At 39.5% G+C, this 22,489-nt stretch overlaps 1 protein-coding gene across 34 annotated transcripts in view; it reads right to left on the reverse strand.

Moving 5' to 3' along the window:
- Nucleotides 1–22,489, reverse strand: part of LOC111925338 (poly(rC)-binding protein 3-like) — a 484,117-nt gene that overhangs the window by 94,519 nt on the left and 367,109 nt on the right. For 5 of the 34 annotated variants that reach the window (XR_015288878.1, XM_086896510.1, XM_086896271.1 and 2 more), the window contains exon 2: nucleotides 4,707–4,808. The exons of 23 other annotated variants lie outside the window; for them this stretch is intronic. The gene's annotated coding sequence lies outside the window, so the exon portion shown is untranslated. Of the gene's footprint in view, nucleotides 1–4,174; nucleotides 4,237–4,706; nucleotides 4,809–4,881; nucleotides 4,975–22,489 lie in introns of those variants that run through there. 6 more of the 34 variants (XM_086896366.1, XM_086896488.1, XM_086896303.1 and 3 more) reach the window with 5 other exon arrangements.

Raw genomic sequence — 22,489 nt, forward strand, 5'->3', positions numbered from 1 at the left:
ATCTACCTGGAAATATCTTTATGCAAGTAATCATTCCATCAGGAGTTAAGAAGGATGTCAAAGAAACTATGCTGCTGAGTAGTGATATTCTCTCAATGAACATGAATGTATGTGCCCAATCTGTACATGTTGAAGAAAACATGATGTCAGAAAGGGGTAGGATAGCCAGCTGAAGGAAATCAGATGATATTTTACTCTGACACTGATCTAGGTGATATAAGGTGACCACTGCTCAATGTCCTCTCCTGTAGGCATGGCTAACAGACCCAACTCTTCTGTTCAAGGGACTGAGAAGTCTCTTAGGGAGACTAAGAGGTAAGTTGGGGTAAAGATAGAGATGTCACAATAGAGGTCCAGAAAGAGAACTGCTCAGAAACCTCAGAGCCTCTCCACGACATCAAATGATGTCTTGCTCTGCCTCATGGTTAAGGCCATTTTGCTGTGACTTGCCGAGATGCAGTTATATCAACACCTTTGAAATTAAGTAATACATTTTGGGTTGATCATCTCTTTTCCAGTCTTTCCAGGTAGGAAGGATCAAGAATATAAATGATAAAATTTGGAGGTATTTTATATACTGTTCCCTTGTCCCCCAAGAAAGTTTAAGACTGAGTCTTAGATGGGTGGATGTTGGTTCAGTCAAGAATACACTCCTATTGAAAAAACAAAGCACAACCTACATTTACAGTTAGAAAAGTTACTCCACAAAGCTGTGAAAAAGTAAAACAACAAGACCTCATTGGGGAGCTCATTTGAGAGAAAGCACAGCAGGATGTGTAGTCATAGTAAAATAATATTAAAAAAATCTGACCTAGATAACAGTATTTCTTAGTGACTAGAATTCATTAAAAACAACAGATTAAAAATGTACTGCACAGAATTCTTTGAAGCCTGAGTGTCACACTCAGATTAAATAACCAAATTAATGTAAAAATGAAAGCAACTTTTTTTTCCCCCCCTTAACAGAAAAATAACAACAAAGAAAGCTGTGAGTTCTGCTACTAAGAAGAAGCTAATAATAAGTCAGAATATGAAAAAGAGTTCTGACTTTGTAGGGTTTTATATGAGTGAACACTGTCTTTGGCTATGAGTGAAGCTGACAAGCTTACAGACCCAAGTGCTGTGGGATACCATATATAAAAGCAGAACTCAGTATAACTCTCAAAGCTTCCACATGATAAGCCTAAAGCATTTTGACATCATTTTAGTGAAAAAATATGATGATTAAGTTATGCCATCTCATAGTAGCAATGTATTAGCATGTGTTAGGAAACATCTTCTACTTCCCGGCTTCTCCCGGAGTGCTACAGTAAAAATCCTTAGAAAATGAAGCTTGGGTGTGTCCCCTCACAGGGAAGAAAGGAAAATCAAACCCTTTGCTTCATGAGAAAGCTTCTAAGTTGTGATGAATAAAGCTCCAGGTTACTGCTCCATTTCAGAAAGGTACTTCAAGGCTTCTGGACTCAAAGTTAAGCATGTGCTTAAGCACTGTACAAATGCCAAAATGCCTTTCCACATCAAGACCATATTAACCTTGTAAGTAGAGATGGCTTACTTTAAAAGCTTTACTTTTGTATAAGCATGAATAAAGGGATGAGATTCATGGACTTACAGATACTTTTTTTTTTTTTTTTTCTTCCCTGTAAGAATAACATGATGCATCACAAAATACTTTCTAGTGTAAATTCAAAACTTTAGATCCCTGCAGAAAGTCTTCTGGAAATCTAAAAGATACTCTCCCAAACCAACAAAAACAACAATCAAATCTCCATTCAAAATTTGCTAAAAAAGGGGAAGAATTACAGAACAAACACACACCTTCATGCTTACTGCATTTGACGAGTTTGACAGTTTCTTAAAAATTACTCCAGATGCACCTTTGAATTATACAACTCCTTTACAGCTGTTGACTGCATGGTTAGTCATTTGTCACATGCCAGTATTTACTTTTGCCCTGAATCAGTTACAGGAGTGAAACTAAGGTATTATCTCTTAGAAAACACTAAAACAATGTAGATACAGGAGTGTGCTCCATATTTGTTGTTATTTACTTACTACTTGTATTTCTAATTAACCATCAAGGCTTTCTAAACAAACTCATTAAAGGAGTTCAATAAGAAGATGACTACAGTTACCAGCTAACAGAGGGCTCCTTCACTCCCTGAAGGTAGCAAAGCATGGTGAACCATGCTGCAGGAAAGGAATGGTTCACTGCAAATTCTCCAGTTGGGACTGTAAGCCCTCTGCAAAGCAATTCCTACTGGATTTAACAGTGGTGACTGAAGAAGTTGCTGTTCCTCCCATCCTATTCCCATACCATTCCACTGCCACGGTTAAATCCGATGAGTTAGTGACTCCAAGTTCCCTGCTGCCTCAGCTCACGGCTGCCTCAATACCAAATAAAACCTGAAGGTGAATCACACTGCCCTCAAGCTGGGAGCTGCAGTGGCTGGGGAGCAGGCACACTATTTTTTGCTATTTTTACCTCAAGGATAAGAAAATCCTACAGAGGCAAGGCAAAGTAGATGGCAGTAACTTCTTAAGCTGTCTCAGCCTGAATCAATGGAGCTCTTCAATAACAGTCCACAGAGTAAAACCCAGCCTAGTTCCCCATCTGCTCCATATAAGTCACTCACAATAGGATTTGCTAAAGTATATTGGGATTTGCTTTCTTTTGTTGGCCAAATCACTGACAAATCTCTGGAATTAAACTTCTTATAACTCAATTTCACCAAGCAGATGAAACTTATTGGACAGACAGTTCGCTCAGTAAAGAAGCTACGTGGATGGCTTTGGATCTTGGGCAAATTTGCAGAACTATCAGAATGAAATCTGACTGAAAGAACTTTGTGTGAATTTTGTAACTGTATTCTTCCATTTTAGAGCTACTATTTTTAGGCCTCACAGACTGTCATCTTCTTGCAGGGCCAGTATCTAGAGAAAAACTCAGTATTTTGGAATGAATGCTTCTCCACCTGGAATTGATGCAGGCTGTCTCAAAAGTCCTAACACAACTGGCACCTGTTCAAGTGTCTCTAGTGACAGCTACTCCCTGGCAGTCATCTGCAAAATCTTCCTAGTATTTCCTTTCCTACCATCTAGAACAATGCATTATTTCACTGTACTTGGACTTCACATCAACATGTTAGGTAAAATTGCTGCAAGGTCCTCCTACTGCTTTGAAAATCTCTGGCAGCAGCCTTTTGCTGGATTCTGATTTACTGTATTTGTTATCTGGCATTTCTGCATAGTTTCCATCATTGGAAGTTCAAAGCATGGTTAACAGGCTGGATGGCTAACACAGGCTGTGCTGTTCTCCTAATGTCAAGAGTGCACACTGCCTTCATCCTTCTGCCCAAGAGCGGAAAGGTAATGTTTCTCCCAGTTTTTACCTGATTTCCTTCTACTCCAGAAGCTTTGAAAAAAACCTGTTCCAAACTATTTTCCTGTTTTACTTTTCACTCAGAATCATGATGCTTTTTTCCTGGATGGATGTTTCTTGATATAAGTGGGTGGATGTTTCTCCCATTTTCAATGTATGGTACAGAAAAAATTACTCCTCCCTACCCAAAGTTCCAAATCAATGTTCCAAATCCAAATGATTTGGGCTCTACATTAACCTTTGCAGCTAAAACTGTCTAAACTATTTAATAACTAATAAGGAAGTTTCTTCTTTCATGCATGAATCTGAGGTTTTCACTTTTAGACTCTCGAGCTCCAGAAAAGAGCACAGCTTGCTGCTCCTTTATAATGATTTACTTCATTTCACTTGAGGCCCTTTTGTGAGGAGCACTTCAGTATGAGTTCAGATCTTCAAAGCTAATTTACAGGTGAAGCTGGCAAAAACACTAAAAGACGGACAAACTGCAATATGCTGTGACACTGCAAGTAAATGGAATTATATTAGGTAAGAATAGTGCCACTTCAGCTCTGAAACAGGAGATTATTTGGAAAAGTGTATCTGATACACTAGGGGCAAATCAGGAGCAATGTCAGGACACTGAATGGATTTACATCAGTAACAAAGGAGAAGATGACTGGTTTTATAGAACATAAAAAATTGAAGTCTTTAGTCTTCTTCTCTCCCCATCACTGAGCCCATACAGATCCCCAGGATGTAATTTGAGGGAAAACAAACAAACGAACAAGCCAAAACTACAACTCTCACCCGTACCTTTTGTTTTTCCAAAGATTCTGTTCTGGTCCTAACACATAGTTTATTTTCACACTAAGGTCAGCAAACAGATACTCAAGCATCTTCTTTATTTCCTTGAGTTCTCCTTTGTTTTCTCCATAGGGAAATACAGGAAAGTCTGTCCTTACAAAGACTGCCCAAAATCTGTACTTAGGCTGTGACAAAGTATTACTTTGGATCATGCAAGCCCCAAATTCAGTAAAGCAGTTAAATTTATATTTTGGTTTTTACTGCCGAGCTAAGAAGTCACCTATACATATGGGTCTCACTGAAATCAGAAGGATTTAAACACATGCTTACTTTTACACAAGAGAGACAGATTTAATCATTATGTTCAACAGCTCTTTGGAGATGTGACTTAAGCAAGTCAAGGTAAGTAACATATTAATAAGTACTGCTCTCTGCTTCTGTGATAGTACAATAATTAAGATGTGGCTTGCAGAAGTGGCAAATCATACTCTGTACCCCACAGAAAATATAAGTTAACGTAATTGAGGTACTTCAGACATACTGTTGGTTGTACCATGCTGCTGACCCTGTCTTTCAGGATTATTTTGTCTGATTTACTTCACCAGGAATGGGTGAGTCCCAATTTCCACATGAAGACTTGCTCCTGTAATTGGGAGAGAACAGATTTTCAAGTTCAGGTAAGGTAAAATTAATGTGCCAAAATGCAGGTAACTCACCTGAGGATGAGCCCCCTCAGACTACTGTCATAAATCATCATTACTTCAGTCCCTATTCCAGACATTGGAAGAGGCTGTCGTTTAAGCCATTGTCTGAAACACAATTTTGGTGACTGTAAAATCTCGTCTGAGCCACAGGTATAAATCCAAATTATCCACAGTGACTGATAGTTGTATTGTTCTCCAAAGCCTTTATATGTCTCAGAGAAGTTGATGTATGTAGAATTTACCATCAGGAATAATATCCTTAAAAAAAATTAAAATCTCATGGCAGATGAATAGAAGTAAATGACTTTCAAATTATTTTAGAAAAGCTCTTTTGCATTTACTAAAGCAATGAGTTTTAATACCCACATCTCAGGCTAGAAAGCCAAGAAATAACTCTTTAGCAAGGTAGAGTAGCAAGCGGAGATCAAGTAATACACTTTTATAACCTAATTCTGTGATGATCATCACATGATGATCTCCACATACATGTATATACATAGATTTTTAACTTTATAGTGTATATACGTTATGAGGACATTAAAAATACATGCATGAATTATTCACAACAATATTAAAATTTAACTAGGGTATGCAGCAAATTAATGGAGTTTCCAGTTATACAAATCTTAGTACTTCTTCAAAAAAAAGCAGCAACAAGAAATTACCTTTTCCTTTTAATCTTACGATTTAAATTAAAAATATACTGAAATATACCTTAATCAAAACACAAAAAAAGCACCACTTTAACTGGTAAAATATAAAATACTTTATTTTATAAAAATACTGGTCTCTGCTTTGCTTGTGGTAGTGCTCCATAGACTTATTACTGCAATTCTCTTGCAGTTTGGTTAAATGTCAATGCTCCAATTACTTTAATAGTCAAACTGTGTGCTATTTTCACCACAGAGTCATTCAGGCTTGTCATGTTTGACAAATCCAGTAATTGAGATGAACTCTTGGAGAATACTGACATGTAACCAGTCATTTCCTATTGCAGAACATTGACCTCTGCAGCACAAATCACAGAGGATTTATTCAGCAGCTTGAAAAAACAAACAGGCTTGTTAAGTTTAAGATCATAATTTCATACATCTTCATTCATTTCCTTGTTTATTCACTTTCTGTTCCACTGGGGTGGGAATTAAAACATTAGGGGCACTTTCAATAAGCACAAAAAAGGACTACATCAAAATTTCTGAAAAACTATTGTGAATTAAAAATGGCCTAGTAGATTATAAGAGGCTGAGTGTGCTGTCAAACAACCTCAAATCCCCCCTCAGTGCTCCCTGCCCCCAAGCAGCTGCACCCCACCTCAGCTTCAGCTCATTAATAGAAGATAGTATTATACTAATTACATTAAGTATTTATCAACAGTGATCATTTCAGTGCAGTACATTAACTCTTGCTGAGGCCTTTACATTTTTACTGTACTTCCCCCATGAGGTCCTGCAGCCAGTGTGAAACAATGCACTGAAATCTCAGAACTCTCCTGATTCACCTTGGATTCACTGAACCAAGCACAGGCAGTGCAAAACCTACCAAGTGTGTACTTTCTGGGCTGGCAGGTCCTTGGGTGATGCCTCTGAGACAACCATCAGTGTTTGACAGGTCTGAGCAGCTACAAGCCCATCACATTTGTATTGAAAAACAAGTATTTTGCAATGATGGCTTGCTGCAAATGTAAAGTTGTGGCAAAGATCTGGCATGAGGATGCAACCTAGTTCAAACGCAATTCTGAAGTTTCCCTGTGATCAATATCAGCTGGGGACCTGATGCTACTTTTGTTATGAAAGACACTACAGACCTTAGTACCAGAATTCTGCCTTTCTGTGGATGAAGCACTACCATTTCATATAATGAAATTAACCCCCCCTCAAAGCAATATAACCCCAAAAAGGAAGAATTGTGATCAAAAGCAAATGACAGATAGAAATATAAGAAGAAATAATTGACACAGACAACACCAGCTTCCAAGAAATAAACTTTGCAGCTGCCAAAATTAAACATCCCTTTGAATGCTTCTGACTGCCTTCATCAGAGACAGTGGCTGGTCTAGGATGCACATTACCAAACCAGGCTTATAAGAAACCTTGCTTCGTGTCCCCTCTCCCAAGGACTTTTTGCTTGATCTTTGTCAAGTGAATTCATTTATCTGTTTTACAAGCTGATGGATTGTTCTTCCCTGGAGTCTTTGAAAGAAATGTATTAACTATCACAGGTCACTTAGCTTCTGCAGGAGATAAAGACCTCTTACATACTAAAGACAGTATGTCCATATAATTTTTTTAGTACATTCTAATTCACAAGCAAGTGTATGGCAAACACCAAGATGACAGCAGAAAACATCGAAAAGGCACAATGAAGAGAACAAAAAAAATCTTAGCAGGAAAAGAAAAGCTAGAAATTACTTATGCAAAATTCAATTTTCAGGAAAAAGAAATTGTTCAAAATCCAAATAAAAGGGGAAAGAGAATAACTAAGCAGTCCTCCTCTGGTTAAATTACGATGCATTTATTTCCATATTGTTTCTTTCCAGTATAACTTTTTCCATTAGGTGTGCAGTGCCCACCTGAGAGACAGGGACCAGGAACCTACTACAAGGCTACTTGGAGCACCTGGTAGTATACAAAGCCTTGGAGCTGGGGAGCAACAGCAGTGCTCCCTCTCAATGCTGAGGTGACGTAACCCACATCAGAGGAAGGGAGTTAATTGTCCCTACAGCCACACGCTGCAGATTCCAGCTTTTTCCATTGGAATGCACAAGATCTTCACGGAAGATGGTGGTTAGTTACTCACACATCATGCATTCAAACAGTAATCAGCCTGTGGTACAGGGCACAGCTGACTGAAGCAATTCAGTGCCTTTGCCTTGAGGAGTCTGACTCACAGGGCCATAGGAGGACCGGCTCTCAATACCAGTCCTTTCCAGTCTCGCAGCCCTCGGTATCTCCAGTGGTCACGCACACTGTGTCCATCTTCACCCAGGAGTGCATTTGCCAAGATCATGAATTAATTTTCTGTCTCTTTGCGTGACACAAATCGAGTTGAGCCTTGTAACAAGGAACAATCAGCATGAAGGTCACAGGGAAGACCAGGTGCTCTCCCAAGGTACTGCAGCATTCCCTGACGGCACCACAGTCTCTTGCACCATCTGCACACGACTGCAGCTGCTGAAGGGGCTCCCCTAAGTGTCAAAGCCCTACAGCGGCCTGATCCACAGAGCACCTGTAGGCACCACCACAGTGCAGAGAGGACAACTCCTTGAGTTTAGCTATGAGCACCTATGGATAACGTGCATTAGGAGACAGAAGGGTTGCTACCTCTCCAAGGCAATGCCACAAAGCCTGAAGAACAGCACATGTGCAACACAGTGTCAATGCCCTGCCCTCCTCTCCACCATACTGAAGCTCCCCACCCACCTTGCCAACCAAGGCAACACCGGTCATGTCCCATCTGCCAACACATTCTGGGCATTTATGTACTTATAGATTTATCTATTTCCTTATTCCCCATGCACCTGCTGGTACATGACCATATTACATTACTACTCCTGACAACCTCATACCCCATGCACCTGGGCAGATGAAGCTTTTCCTTTCAGAGACATCAGCCAAGCTACTCACACTCCATAGCTTCACCACCTCCAGTGACAGTGGGGGTCTGGCAGAAATCATTTGCCTTTCTCTCAATGTGGAGAAAAGCAACATGCCAGCTGAGCACACCAAAGACTGGAAGTCTGCATTAGGCTGCAGGCAGAGCTTGAGATGTTGGTTATTGTATATGAAGCTATAAACAGGCATCAGACAACTGCTCAGCCCAGCTTTGGGAAATGGGGGAAAGGTATTCTCCTTTCACAAGGTGCAGTAAATCCAAATCTCATTCTCTTGTCTTCTCCAGTAGCTTCAAGCCAGGTCTGATGAATTCAGGTGACTGTCCCTCTTCCTGTACCTTTTTGCCACAGCTACAGAGTAGATTCTCACTGTTGTACAAAAAAAACCGGGATGGCAACTCCCACACTTTTCATGAGGGCTACAAACTGTAGACCTCAATAGGAAGCAAATTTTTCATACAAACTGGAACATGATGACCTTCAGGGTATGATTAAAGCAAGCTGATCCTTCTGACAGCAGGACCGCACTGGATGCCCTTTTGAGGTGCCTTGCAGCACTCTTTCCTATGATTCTGCTTGCAAAGCCCCATTTATTAGACAGCATTTGTGGCAAAGACAGAGCTTGCATTCCTAGGTATTACACTCAGTATTACTGGCCTGTTAATTTGTTACTTACATAAGGTTATCTATCTCATCTGGTCACTAACACACAATTCAGATTATTTTCCAAGACTATTTAGAATTTTATTCATAGGTAAACAGGGCCAAAAAAGTGACACTTATTAGCTGGTGACTAATGAATGAGGAAGTATCTGAGACGTGCTTTCCAACATTTCACTTACATTGCCATACAAAGCAAACTACTGTACAGGAGATGGTTGCTAATGATTACATAAAAAAAAACTTGCTATGGAAATCTCCAGACTTACATGATTTATTTTTTTTTTCTACATAAACATCCGCTGCCTCATGAAATTTTTATTTTCTTTTAATAATCAGTATTTCTCAAGGAACATTTTTAAGGCCTCAGACATGGTCAAAGCCAGTTTTGCTGACTGATTCAAAATCAGCCATATCTCTTCTGACAGTCTGAAAACGGATTATAACATCCTGTTTGGGTTTTTTTGAGGCCATATCCTTCTCTGCAATCAAAGTCCCAGTGAGTCAGATGTTTGAACACCTAGTCTGAAAAGAAGACTTTGCTCTTGCAAAAAGAGGCAATAGTGAGGGAGGAGTTAAAAGGCAGAAAGAAAGCATTATTTAGGATTTTAAATTGGGAAGACAGGTGACTCAGAGGAGCAAAAATGCATAGGAATGAAGCAGTAGGATTGTGACTGATTCCTTCCAAAGGTGCTACTATGCAGGATGGCTTGCATGACAGGCAGGTAGGTTTCTTGAATTTTAGGATGGAAGAAGAAAATATTACTTGCAATATATGTTTATGGATATATTTTTAATGCTATAACTCTTTGTGGACAAATACAGACAGACATCTTGCTACTTGGTAGAAGAGCAAAGACTCTATTAGGAGTATCTGCCCAAAGCTGTAGCAATTTAAGGAGCTATCAACAGCCTTACATCAATAATTAGATCAACAAGGGTCAGGGAAAGGCAAGTTTATTTACAGACAAGAAAACAAAAGTATGTTGTACGCTATTGATAAAATTAAAATGTTTAACTACACTGTATCTAAAATGCAATTTTTTTTCTCAGTTACAAAATTAACGAACACTCCTTTTCTTAAAAAAAAAAAAGTGGATTTTTCAGAATATTTTAGATTAATTCACAGGTGGTTTTTTTTTTTGTTTTTTTTTTATTCAGAGATTGTTGACTCTGTGCTGGCTTATTAAAAAAAATAAAAATACCCTAACATATTCTAAGTGAAATGGCTACATCTATGGAGAATGCAATAAATTGGTGTTAATAGTACCTAACAAAGGACTTATTAACACACCTGGAATGGAGATCCAAAGGGGCTAATGTCCCACGAACAATAATAAAATCACAGTAATCATTTCAGTCTCAGAAAGAATTAGTTTTGGTTATGTTCTGAATACATTTGCTCATGTTAATACAAGTGATCTTTAATATTCCTTTTACATTTACATTGCCAACAACTGTACTAAGGTCTTTACAGAACAGATGAAGTCCTTGCCTTGGCAGGCTGACGGTCTTCAGAGAGAAGAGTGAGACTGGAAGGACAGCAGGAGCACTGCACAGACATTACTGAACACACGTGTGTGCAGTGCAATTACCAGAGTGTGTTTTTCTGAAGTGCCACTCGCAGCCTCACACGGAGGAGGGTCTGTTCACACCAGGCTGCAGCCCACAAGTTACAGGTAAAAGGGAAGATCCTTTAGGGCTGGTCCCGATAGAATACAAAGGGCTCCATGATTGTTTATCTCCTCCCGTGAGCATGGAAAACTGAGATGAAACACTCTCATTTACCCATAATGCTGCTTTCACAACTAAGGGATGTAGAGGATAATAAAAGAACGTAAAGTAGTCAGGGCTTTTGCTGATACTAAATGAGATCTTTTAATTATATTTGTTTTATGCGGCTCTGGGAGCTATGATGCTTTTGGCAAAATCTTGTTTGAGTTGCTAAAGCATAATATCGAAGTACAAACTGAGATTTTTCATTTATTCTGAGAATTTATAGCATTTGGGCCATTCTAAGACAATACATTCTATGGCACCTTTTATTTTTTAGCCATAAAATCTGTGAATATTATACAGAATTTTAACAAATTTAACATACATTGGTAATTGCAACATGCAGTCTATTTTTTTATAAGTATACTTGTATATAATTTATATAATATGCAATATATTTAATGCACATTTATACAGTGTGCTGTACTATGCCCTTTTTCCTTAGTACATTGCAAAACTCTTTGTACTGACTAACAAGAAACAACAGAAGATTTTATTTATTTATTTATTCTGCATCTTGGGCTTGCTACGTAACTACATTTTTCTCCTTTTACATCTATTTAATTAAAATGACAGTGCCAAACAATTCTAAAAGTGGAAAGCCTGTACAGTGAACTGTACAAATAGGTATACTGTACCATGACAATCTAACACCTAACCTCAATATCATAAAAGCATTTTACAGATTTGATCTGCATATTTATCTGTTCCCCCTTTAATCTGGAAAAGTGGAATAGCTGATGAAAAATGTGCTGTTAATTGTTCTCAAACATCTGTTGAATGACGCTTGAGAAAATATGAAATAAAAAGGGTACCTTTAATGGGTGGTTTCTTCTTTATATCTCCCTTATATACACATTCATAAGTGTATATTACATAAGTCAACCCCTAAAAACTAATAGGAAACTTCAAATTACTTTGAGTAGAAACTGAATTTTATTCCTAAAGGCAAAAACTTGCAGAAGCTGCCTATACTGAAAATGAAGCTAACATAAAAGTTTCCAAATGAGAAGGAAAAAAATAAACAATTCTTCACACCATAAAAATAAATAATAAGGAGCAAAAACATACACACAGACAGAGGAAGCCTGTCTATAATAAGAAATTATTTAGACTTATGTTTCTGGTAGGTTTTCATCCCACCAGAACCGTATCAACAAAATTATAATAATGTATTACAGACTGCCTACTTACTGTTAACACACACTTAATCCTGCCAAGGCCAGTTCTACAGCAAACATTATCAGTGTGCAAACCACAAATGAACAAAATTACCATCTGCACACTGAAGAACAGAATTTCAAACATAATTATATCTCTTAAGTGTAGTAAGTACACAGTTGTTTAAAATTTGGACTTACAACCTGTTTTTCAAATAATGGCTTCAGTCTGCTTCCAAGTCACCAAGCTAATGGCTGTAATAAGTAGCTATACCTCTTAATCAGTGAATGTCACAATAAGCATAGTGCATCTATCTATCTAAGCTTTTTTTGCCATGTTATTATGGTTTATGAGCAGTTTTATCACCCATATGTTATGCTGTCATGTTCTTCTAAAAGCTGGTTATTAGGATTAAATGGAGAAAGTGAAATATGAATGCCTGTATAAATTGCAGAGATGAATGCTGCTAAAAGCAAGGTGTCCTAGGTCAGAGGAAGACAAGTCCTGTGTTGTAGGGCATGCCACTTATTTCAGCAGGAAACCCACACAATTTGCTAGGACCCTGTCAGGCTTTCTGACTCATTGCCACAGTTTGGCTTCATATGGAAAACAACAGCTGATCCTCATTTGTTTCTACCCTAACATGTACCATGGCCCAAAATACTAGAATCAATCCCTCTTCTCAACAATTTTAAAGCCAGATTCTGTGTTAGTCGTCACATTAGGACCACTATACCTCATGAAAAATTATTGATATCTCTTTCTGACCTTAAAAATACACCAAAATTCAGAGGACTGCTTTTATTAGAACAAAACGTTCACCATGAAATCAGACATCCTTAGATGCTGACACCTATATGTTTGGTACAAAATACAAGAGGTGAACAATGGGGTATAACTAGAAACCAAAAGAAAACCCCCAAAATCCCCAAAACCCACAAAGAACTTTGGATGCACAGCTGACAATGAATTATGATTTGCATAAGAACCAATACTTTAAGGCTGTTTGGGGTGAGGGAGGGGACAATTCTCATTCTGTTACATTTTAGCAGAAGGAAATAGGAAGCAATTACTTCGCTATACTCAGCACTGAGAAGGCCACACTTGATGTTTTGGTGCACTGCACTTGCAAGAAGTGTGGAGGAACTGGAGAGAATGTATAAGACAGCAATGTATTTAAGAGAGTTCCTGTAGGTCTGATCATGAAGGAGAGACTGAAAGGTGGGGCTTCCTTGTCTTAATAAAAAATGAGAGTTTTCTGTGAGAAAAAGGTTTTTATAAATGAGGACAATGCTGGTTTTCTCCATATCTGGGGAAAAAAATATCATTGATTTAACCTGCAATTAAAAAAAAAGGAGAAAAAAGAGAAAAAAGTAATAATGCTGTAACTCTGATTAATAAGAGAACAGACCCTCCAACTAAAACGATCACAAAGCAGAGAAACAGACTACTGCATGCAATCCACTACACTGCAGATTTTTAAGGAAGAAATTACATAAGAGATAAAGTAGCCATAAATAACTCATCCTATTGGAATTAGATGACCTTTAGAGATCCCTTCAAGCAGCAGCAGTGTAAGAACCATGGTGGTCCACAAGGCAGATGGCAGGAGATGAGCCCTTCTCCTGAAGCATGGCTTTCCATCCCAGCTGAAGAAGAAGGGCTGGCAGGGCTTGGTGCTCCCACCCAAGGGCCTGGAGGAGTTGCTCTCACAAATCCCCCACCTTTCCGCCTTGTATCTCCGAGACTGACAAGATAGGGCTGCACAAGAGAATGACAGAATTTCCCTTTTCCTGCATGCAGCAGGAGTCAATATAATTTCTTCAGAAGTCCCTCTGTCAGCACATCATCCAAAAGTCATCTGCTGTTTCCTAGAGCTGTCTTCCTGTAGCCCCCCTGATCCTCCCTGCTGCCTTTGCTGTGACCCTCTGCCATGGCCTCCCAAGCCTTCTCAAATCTTTGTATGGACAACAGTTCCCTTTGGACTAAGGGAAGCAGTCTCTAGCTCTTATGGGAACCAGGCTACATAGAGGAGCTAAATGACCTCTTGATGCCTATCCTGACACCAAGAGTGAGATCTACCCATGGTACATTATGGTGTATTTATCAGTAAAACACAAGCTAAGGCACTTTTGTGAGACCTTTTGCTACATCACTAGAATGGCAATATCGTAACTGGATGTCCACAGACTTCTCCAGTGTGAACTGTACTCTGTTCTCAAGTTTTACTATCCTTTCTTTCGGACATACACATCTTTAAATGTCTCTTCTGCTACTGTAGGAGGAAGGATTCCTTCAAAAGAACATGAAGGCTATAAATTGAAAAGAACCTTTTTCCTTTTTTGCAGCTGCCTCTCAGATTCTGGAAAACGCTTTTGGCCAAAACTGGCCGTGTCAAGTTACAGGGAGGTTTAAATCTGCACATGATGGACAGCCCTGTACCACAGGCAATGTGGCAATATGTAGACAAACAGCATCCACACCAATCTTTTGGTGACCTTATGTGCTGAAAGAGCCCACAGCTGGCTGCTGAAGTAAATGGGATGCCAGCTGATGATGCACAGCGCCGGCACTGCGTGCTCGCAGTGCTGCACCTACTAATGAGGTAGGCTGCTGCGCTCTGTGGTAGCTGAAGTTTCTATGGAGCTTTTATCTTTAGCTTCAGAGAGTTACAATAATCCAGCCTGGTTGTGCAGAACATGTTCATCACTACCACTAGATCCGCACCAAAGAAAAGGAAGCATAGTTTCTTGAACAGCAAGAAGCAGAATAATTAATTTCTGACTATTTCTGGCATCTTGGTATTGAAGTACCAGCTAGAATAGAATGCTGCACAGAACTCTTAATGCTTTGAAAAAGGAAGGTCAAGTGCCTTCCCAGAGAAAAGGGGTCAGTGCTTCTTCTGCTTCCATCAAATCATTCACACTAGACACACTGCTATGCTGTGGCTTGGATACACCGCAAGCCAGCCACTCTTGCTGAGTAATTTAACAGGATATTGTGATCTACACGTCAAAACCAGTAGGAAGATCAAGTATGGATGTTAATATGATTTAAAAGGTACTTTGCAGTAGCAACAGCTACAGACACAATTAGGTCCCTGTCTCTGCTAGTCAAGGAAATATAATGGAAGATTAGTATAAGTAATTACATTACACTGGTCAAAATAAAAGAGCTAAGCACTGCATTTTCTTTCGTGTCTGTACTCATTTGCCTGCTTGAAGTGGCAGCTCCTTAATGCCTCAGCTGTGGTAGTACACTGTGGAAGTTTTATTGCAGGTGTACCTTTACCATTCTGTTCACTTAAGAAATGAATCTAAATAATGGCAGCACAAAACAGTACTTTGCAACATATGCTGGAATGAACACTTCTCTGATACACAACCGCCAAACATTACGATGGAGATGTATGAGAGGACAGGCAATCTTCAGCACCCTGCTGATAGCTAAGTACCACCTTGTAGTGATGTGACAGCCTAAAATGTTCAATATAAACCATCTTGGATGTGGGGGGAAAAAAATTCCATCCCAGAAAATTAATCCTTAAAGTGATAAAACCCCCACATTTTTCCAATTTCCAGTGTTCTTCTGAAACAGCCTGCCTTGTTAGTGTGTACTAAATCAAAGAGAGGTTTAGCATCAGCCAGAGGTAGTTGCTGGCTTTTCATGCAAAGTGGAGGGGAGGGAGGGAAGAACTGGCTTTTCCCAGTGATAGAATCTAGAACATGGGCTGCGGAGGGGCATATGCTCACAGTATTAACAACAAAATACTGTTGGACTGCCAGGATGCTTTCCCCCCGACGTAAGGCAGTGAAAAAGAGTTGTACATAAAGCAGGACAAACATCTGACCATCCATGGAGACCTCAAGACCTGCAGTACTTTCTGTAATGACCTCAAATCAGTGTATGTGACTGATGCGTACATGGCACTCATACAGCCAGATGTGGTCAGATCATGAGGATTTTCATCCTGAGCAATATGCCAAAGGGCGCCTCTCAGCCTTACTCATTCAGGCTTTTCTGGGATAGAACTGCCTCACAATGCAGAACACAATTTTGCATCAGAGAGGATACAGGACCTTTTGATTTCTCCCCCTACTGTGGTTTCCTGCTTTCTGCTACCAGCTGTAATCGCAGTGCTGCTATGAAGCCACAAGCAGGCTGGCAGGGTAATGCCCTGCACAAGATGACTGGACAAAGGTGGGCCAATACAGCATCCATACCATTCCCACTCCAGTGAAGCAGCAACCATGACCTGCAGCCACCTGCAGGCACAGCCATCAACACAGAAGTCCCCAAGCAGCAATCCACATTTTAGAGATCCCAGGCATGTCAGGAGAACACACACCTTTTTCTACACCCTTTGGGGCTACAACACACAGTAGTGGGATGCAAACCTCATTCCTAAGAATATCCTTCTCCCTATTAAGTCTCATAATAATAAGCTCAGCATAATCCAGTTCTACTGGTCCACTGGGCATCACTTTTTTAAATGCCGCCAAAGATTAAGAGTTCAGGTTGCTTCCTCAGCCCATGAACTTCATGTAGTATTACTAACCAGCACTCAGTAAATCTTCAGCTGCTGCTATAAAATGAAATAAAATGACCAATAAGCACTATTTTTAACCACAAAACATCTTACTCATTATGCAAGATATGCTTCTGTCATTCTCTGAGGGAAAAATGCCTAATTACTTGCATTATATCTCACTGGAAATACAACCAATAAAACAAGAAAGGCTATTGAAGGATGAAAATAATGGCAACGTGGTATAGGGGCTGACCTTAGGAGAGAGAGGTATTTATCATGAAGATATGCAAATTATAATAGGAGTTTTGAGAAAAACACTGCCAATTATGAAAACTGTCTGTCTCACATCAAGGAAGACACATTTACCTAAATTATATTTGCTTAAGCTTTACCCATACTGTTGTGTTTGTGTGTGCAGGGGTGGAGAACAGCGGCATACAAAATGGATGAAAGCCTGACTGCTCTCCACCAATGCACTTTCTGCTGCTCTTTGGGACTATAGCTCAGTGCAATTCAGAAAGGTATTCTTCTCAAAACTTTTAGTGTCTGTCACTTATGTCTGAACATATGGTCAGTTTGACAAAATCTTTAGCAGCCTTATGGCTCAATACCTTAATACACATACATGCTGGTTTTACGTCAGAGGCAATGGTATAAACCCCTATCTTTTTTCCATTCTGCTGATTTACAAAAAGAGGTACATACTGAGAAAAAATAATAGTAATAATAATAAGTAGTGACATTACATTTCTACAAACACAATGGACAGCCATTGCTGAGAAAATCTCTATGTCCTCCTCCACACAAAACCTGTGAATGTCCAGAGCAGCTGCTACTTACTAGCAGTCTATAAAACTGCACACCTATAAATGTGCTGGATATGCTTGGTTATCCATCAGATATTCATAAAGGTAGTGGTGTGGCACACATTAGGATTCATGACTGCACTTTTTGTGGTGTTGTTTTTTTTTACCCCCAGAGGTATATTCAGGCCAAATCAATGGGTCCAGAAAGGATAGATGATGTCGTGCACAGCTTGGAAATCCATTCATGAGGGAGAGTGACATCAAAGATGTATTAGATAGCTGTACTTTCTGGGGCCACAGTTGTCATTTTTGTGGAGAGGCACCTGTTACATGAAAAGTATTTACCGTATTTGACAAAATGGGGTGTAAGTGGACATGAAGCTTTAAAAATCTATACCTAAAATTGAAAGACCAAATGTTTAAAGGGCACCACAGCCATCATTCTTACAAAAGCAGTACAGCATTGGGAAGAACATTGATGTGCTAAGATTAGTGTGAAAGGTTCCTAGCAATGACTACCTGCTAAATACAATGTAATTAGAGAACACTTCCCTAGGAATTAAATGCAAATACTTTGATATGTGACTGAGCACATTACATTACATAGTATTAGCATATTAAGTACAATTTAAGCCCTGTTCTCAAGCATCTGAATTTTTACCTAATATGGCAGTCAGGCAGAATACAGTATTTCCACACTAGGGGCAGGAGGGGGCCTGGAAAGCTTGGTGAGGCATGAAAAATTGAATTTCAGCAAGGCAATGGAAAGGACATTGTTGGGCAATTAGAGCGCTCCAGTGTTTGCCGTCCACAAAGGCTGCAATCATCTGCAGCGACAGCGTGGTGCACGGCTCCCCCAAGGCACGGCACTCCAGTTAAATCAATTTGTCAGTAACGGGGCTGCTGCCTCCCTACTGCAGAGGAGGCCCACTGGAGCGGGGGACAGCTGGGGTGCACAGCTGTCTCTCTGCAGCAGATCAATTAGAACATCAAAATTCATCTGCTAATTAGCAAGCATGTACAGAGGGGAAAGAAACCTCCCTTAAATTAATCATTTCCATGTATTAATGAATTCAGTGACATCCCACATTCAGAAACCAGCCCAACAAGAAGAGACACAGCCACAAGAAGCACCAGCTAGCATGATGAGACAATTCCATTTTTGCAAAAGGTGATCCTACTGCTAAGGTGCAAATAAAACTCCCCACAACTAAAAATTTGCACTTCCAATATCAGTGAAAGAAGAGCCACATCTAATGTCTGATCACACTGTAAACACTGATCACTGTAAGACTGCATTGAGAGCAAATACAAGTGGGACCAGGAAAAATACAAATCACAGTCAGCCTGACATGCTGCTTGCTTTGGAACATGCTGAAAGTCCCTTGACTTCTGTGATTGAGAACTGGGCCTCAGGTCAGCAGTTTTTATCCTTGTTTTTATTTATTTTTATATTCAACCTTTGCGTTGTTATTAGAACGACACTTACTGTTTATTCACATGTTGCAATGTTGCTGAGGGTGTTTTTACAAGAGAACTTGGCCAAAGTCAGCTGCTGCTCCAATGCCATTTCAAGGCACAGCAGGACAAGGTCACTAATTTTTTTTCTTTTTCCTGACAGTTTTAACTTGTTTGGTAGAGATAGGAAAACACAACCCAACAACAACATCCTACATTTTTCATCAGAGCTCACAGCGTAGCTGTTAATTCTTGCACACAGAGCTCCCAAACCTAGGAGAAGCTAGGTACATTTACTAGTAATACACAGAAAATTAATTTCTTCAGTTGGGAAGAGACCCACTAACCTCCTTTGTTACTTCCCGTGCCTTGCCCATCACAGCCTAATTGCAATGGACTTGAGCAGCTCTTCTTCAGATACAAGCACAAATCCTTTGTTCTTGAAAGTTTGTCTGAGAATGCTTGTACAATGCACAGGTTGTTGGAAGTGCTCAAGCAAAAGAGAACAACTGTGTGGAGAGGACTAAGATAAAATGACCTCCCAGAAACAGTAGCATAGTAAAGGAAACTCTAAATCTGGCATCTTTAATAACCCTAAGCAGCTGACTCACTAAATTCAATACATTTTCCCAAGCAGTTATCTTTTTTACGGCTCTGTTTTCCTACAACTGTATGTTGCACATGTAGGAACCCACAACTGTAGATTTGATTTTCAGGCCATGTGGCATCAGATAACCAACTGCAAATCATTATTTTGAAATAGATTGCTGTAGCCCGCAGTTTGATGAAGCCACAACACAGAATTCCTACTTGGAAACTATATTCTTTAATATATATATATAAATAAATAAGGAAACTATATTCTTTTATATATTTATATATATACATATATATATATATATATATACCTGACAAACAGGTGCTAACTCCTTAACTTTTTCTCAGATCTCTAGTTTCTCACCAAGATTTTTCCCCTTTTATTCTTTCAAGGACATTCATTAAAACCAAAACTGTGTTAGATGGCTGAAAACAGAGCCACACAAGAATGTCCATATGTGAGGAGCTGAACTCTCCAAGGCAAGGCTATGAAATGTTATTGCCAGCTCTGCTACAGTAAGACAGACTGCCACAGAGAGCCATGTCCATTCTCATTATTAAGGGAGGTCAGCTGAAAATAAGTCACCAAGGAGGAAGTCAACCAAGATAGTAAAGTGCCCCCACTTGCCTTGCAATAATGAAGAGTGCATATGAAAAATGTTTAGTAATATGAGGAAGTTTTATCATCACCCTCACTTCTTTTCAAATCCTGCACTGGACTTTCATTTTGCACAATTTCCATTACACCCAGTGATCCTAATGCATGAGCTGGAAGAGTGTGACCCACCAAATATCACAGCTTTAAGCTGCCATTTAGTATCAAATTTCTTTCTTAAGTGAGGATTGCTGGATACGTGAAGCACAGAGCTATAAAATATACTCCATTAAAAGAAGTCCAGAGAAAGTGACATTCTTCTTATCATATTACCTCAGTTACTGGCAGAATAATATAATTATGATTCACATTGGAGTGGCCTACAGAATGGATTTAATCAAATTTTAATATAAAATACAGCCACTTAGAGCATATTCCATTCAGTAGCTTGTTCAGTCAAGATGCTGGGTAGGGTGGGGAAGTGCAGCTATCATTCCCAGTAATGGGACAACAATTGCTTTTAAGTCAAATATGGCATCAGGATGTTTAGGCACACATTAGAGGATGCATTGGTGACACTGCTATTGTGCTCTACTATGTAATTCGGCATGGATGACTTTCAGTCCCTTAAGCTTACAACACAAAGACCTGAAAGAAATTGGTATCTGAGTATGTCTAGCAAGGAATAAGTAATTCATTCACTGAAAAAAAACTCTTAAGCTTCCTACATTCATGCAGACCAAGTGGCTGGGTTCTGTTCTGAAGGACACCAATGCAAATTCAGAGCAGAGTTATCAAAAGCACACCAGTTCTGACTGAGTTGGTATCTCCTGATTTGATTATAAACAGAGGACTTAGAAGTTCAGTGCATTCCACTGATTAGATCTTGAGTAACTCCGAATGCAAGGAGATACTGCGGTAAGTGTTCAAAATTCTCATCTCATGGATAGTTTTTCAGAGAATCCACTTGGGAACTATGGTTTCAAGTATTCAGATATGAAACTAAATGCAGAAAAAACACAAAGGATACAAGAGATAAGACGTACAAGATACAAAGGCATTTTGCATGAGTTTAGGCTCATTCTGTACATCTTCTGCAGCATAGAAACTCAAATTTGTTGCTCCTAAGTTTTAAGGCTCTAGCAAGGCACTCACACTCTAGTAACAGGAAGAGCTGTGCCAAGCTAAAAATTCAATGCCAGCTACCTTTCAACTTACTGCATCTAAAGGTCCACCTGTGCACTTTACAACTATTCACATTTTATCCATTTGACTACAATATCCTAGCTGTTCTTGAGTTTTTCTTCTTGAAGGCAGATTAAATGCACAAATTCCCTGAATATCGTTAATGGGTTTTGCTGTTGTTCTATTTTGGTGGAGTTTGGCTTTCGGGGTTTTTTGTTTGTTGCTTTTTTTTAAAAGCCCCTGTCCATCTGCTAGTCTCCTTGGGCTCTCACCACAACCCTTACTGCCTCAGAGCATCTGCCTCCTTTATGCTTTCCTTATAGTAGATCAAATGGCTCTTTTCCCTTTGCTCTCTTCTGTTAACTTCTTTTTTGGTTTCTATCTGCTATGTCTGATCATGGTTCATGCATAGAATTAGGATACAGTTTAGTTGAAAGACACCTTAAAGACACATGTCATTTCAATCCCCCTTTCAGGGTGGCAAGTACAACTTCCATGAACTAGAACAAAACTATAACAGGTTTCTCAAAGCAGTATCCAGCCTGGGATGAAGCATCCACAACTTCTCTGGGTAACCTGTTCCAGTGTGTCATCACCCCCATTGTGAAGAATTTTTTCTTTAGATTTAATCTAAACTTTACCTCCTTCAGTTTAAGGCCATTACCCCTCGTCTTATCACTACAGACAAGTCCCTCTCCATCTCGCTTGTACTCCCTTTTGGTACTGGAAGGCCTAAGTCTTCCCAGAGCCTTTTCTTCCCCAGCCTTCTCCATCTTCTGATCTCAGCCAAAACTGTGCATCAACCCCTCCTCCCTGTCATTAGAAGTCTCACTGATTTTCAGGTCATGAACCCTGATGTCTTTTTGCCTATTAGAAATTTACTCTTGCATTCCTTTGCCCCTGTGCATGTGGTTGAAGATGATCCCTCTTTTCTACTTTTTTCACTCTGAAATCACTTGTTCTTCTGCCTCGTTACAAATTATGGGAACTGTCCAGATACCCCACTTCCCACAAGCATTTTTACAAATACTGTTTCAAACCCTCAATTTTCATTGTTTAACCTCTTGCAGTCTGGCTTCTATTTCTTGCACAAATTCCTGTCTTCACTGAAGGCTTTACTATCTTCTTTTTGGTGAGGTTTTTTTTTGGTGTGGTCTTTTTGCTAGTTTTTGCAGCTCTCAGGATTTCAAGAATTGTTATCTTCTTGTGGTTATGACAGACCCTTCTTCAGATCTTTGGTA

The sequence above is a fragment of the Cyanistes caeruleus genome, chromosome 1, assembly GCF_971803275.1.
Source record: "Cyanistes caeruleus chromosome 1, bCyaCae1.hap1.1, whole genome shotgun sequence".
NCBI classification, from domain to species: Eukaryota; Metazoa; Chordata; class Aves; order Passeriformes; family Paridae; genus Cyanistes; species Cyanistes caeruleus.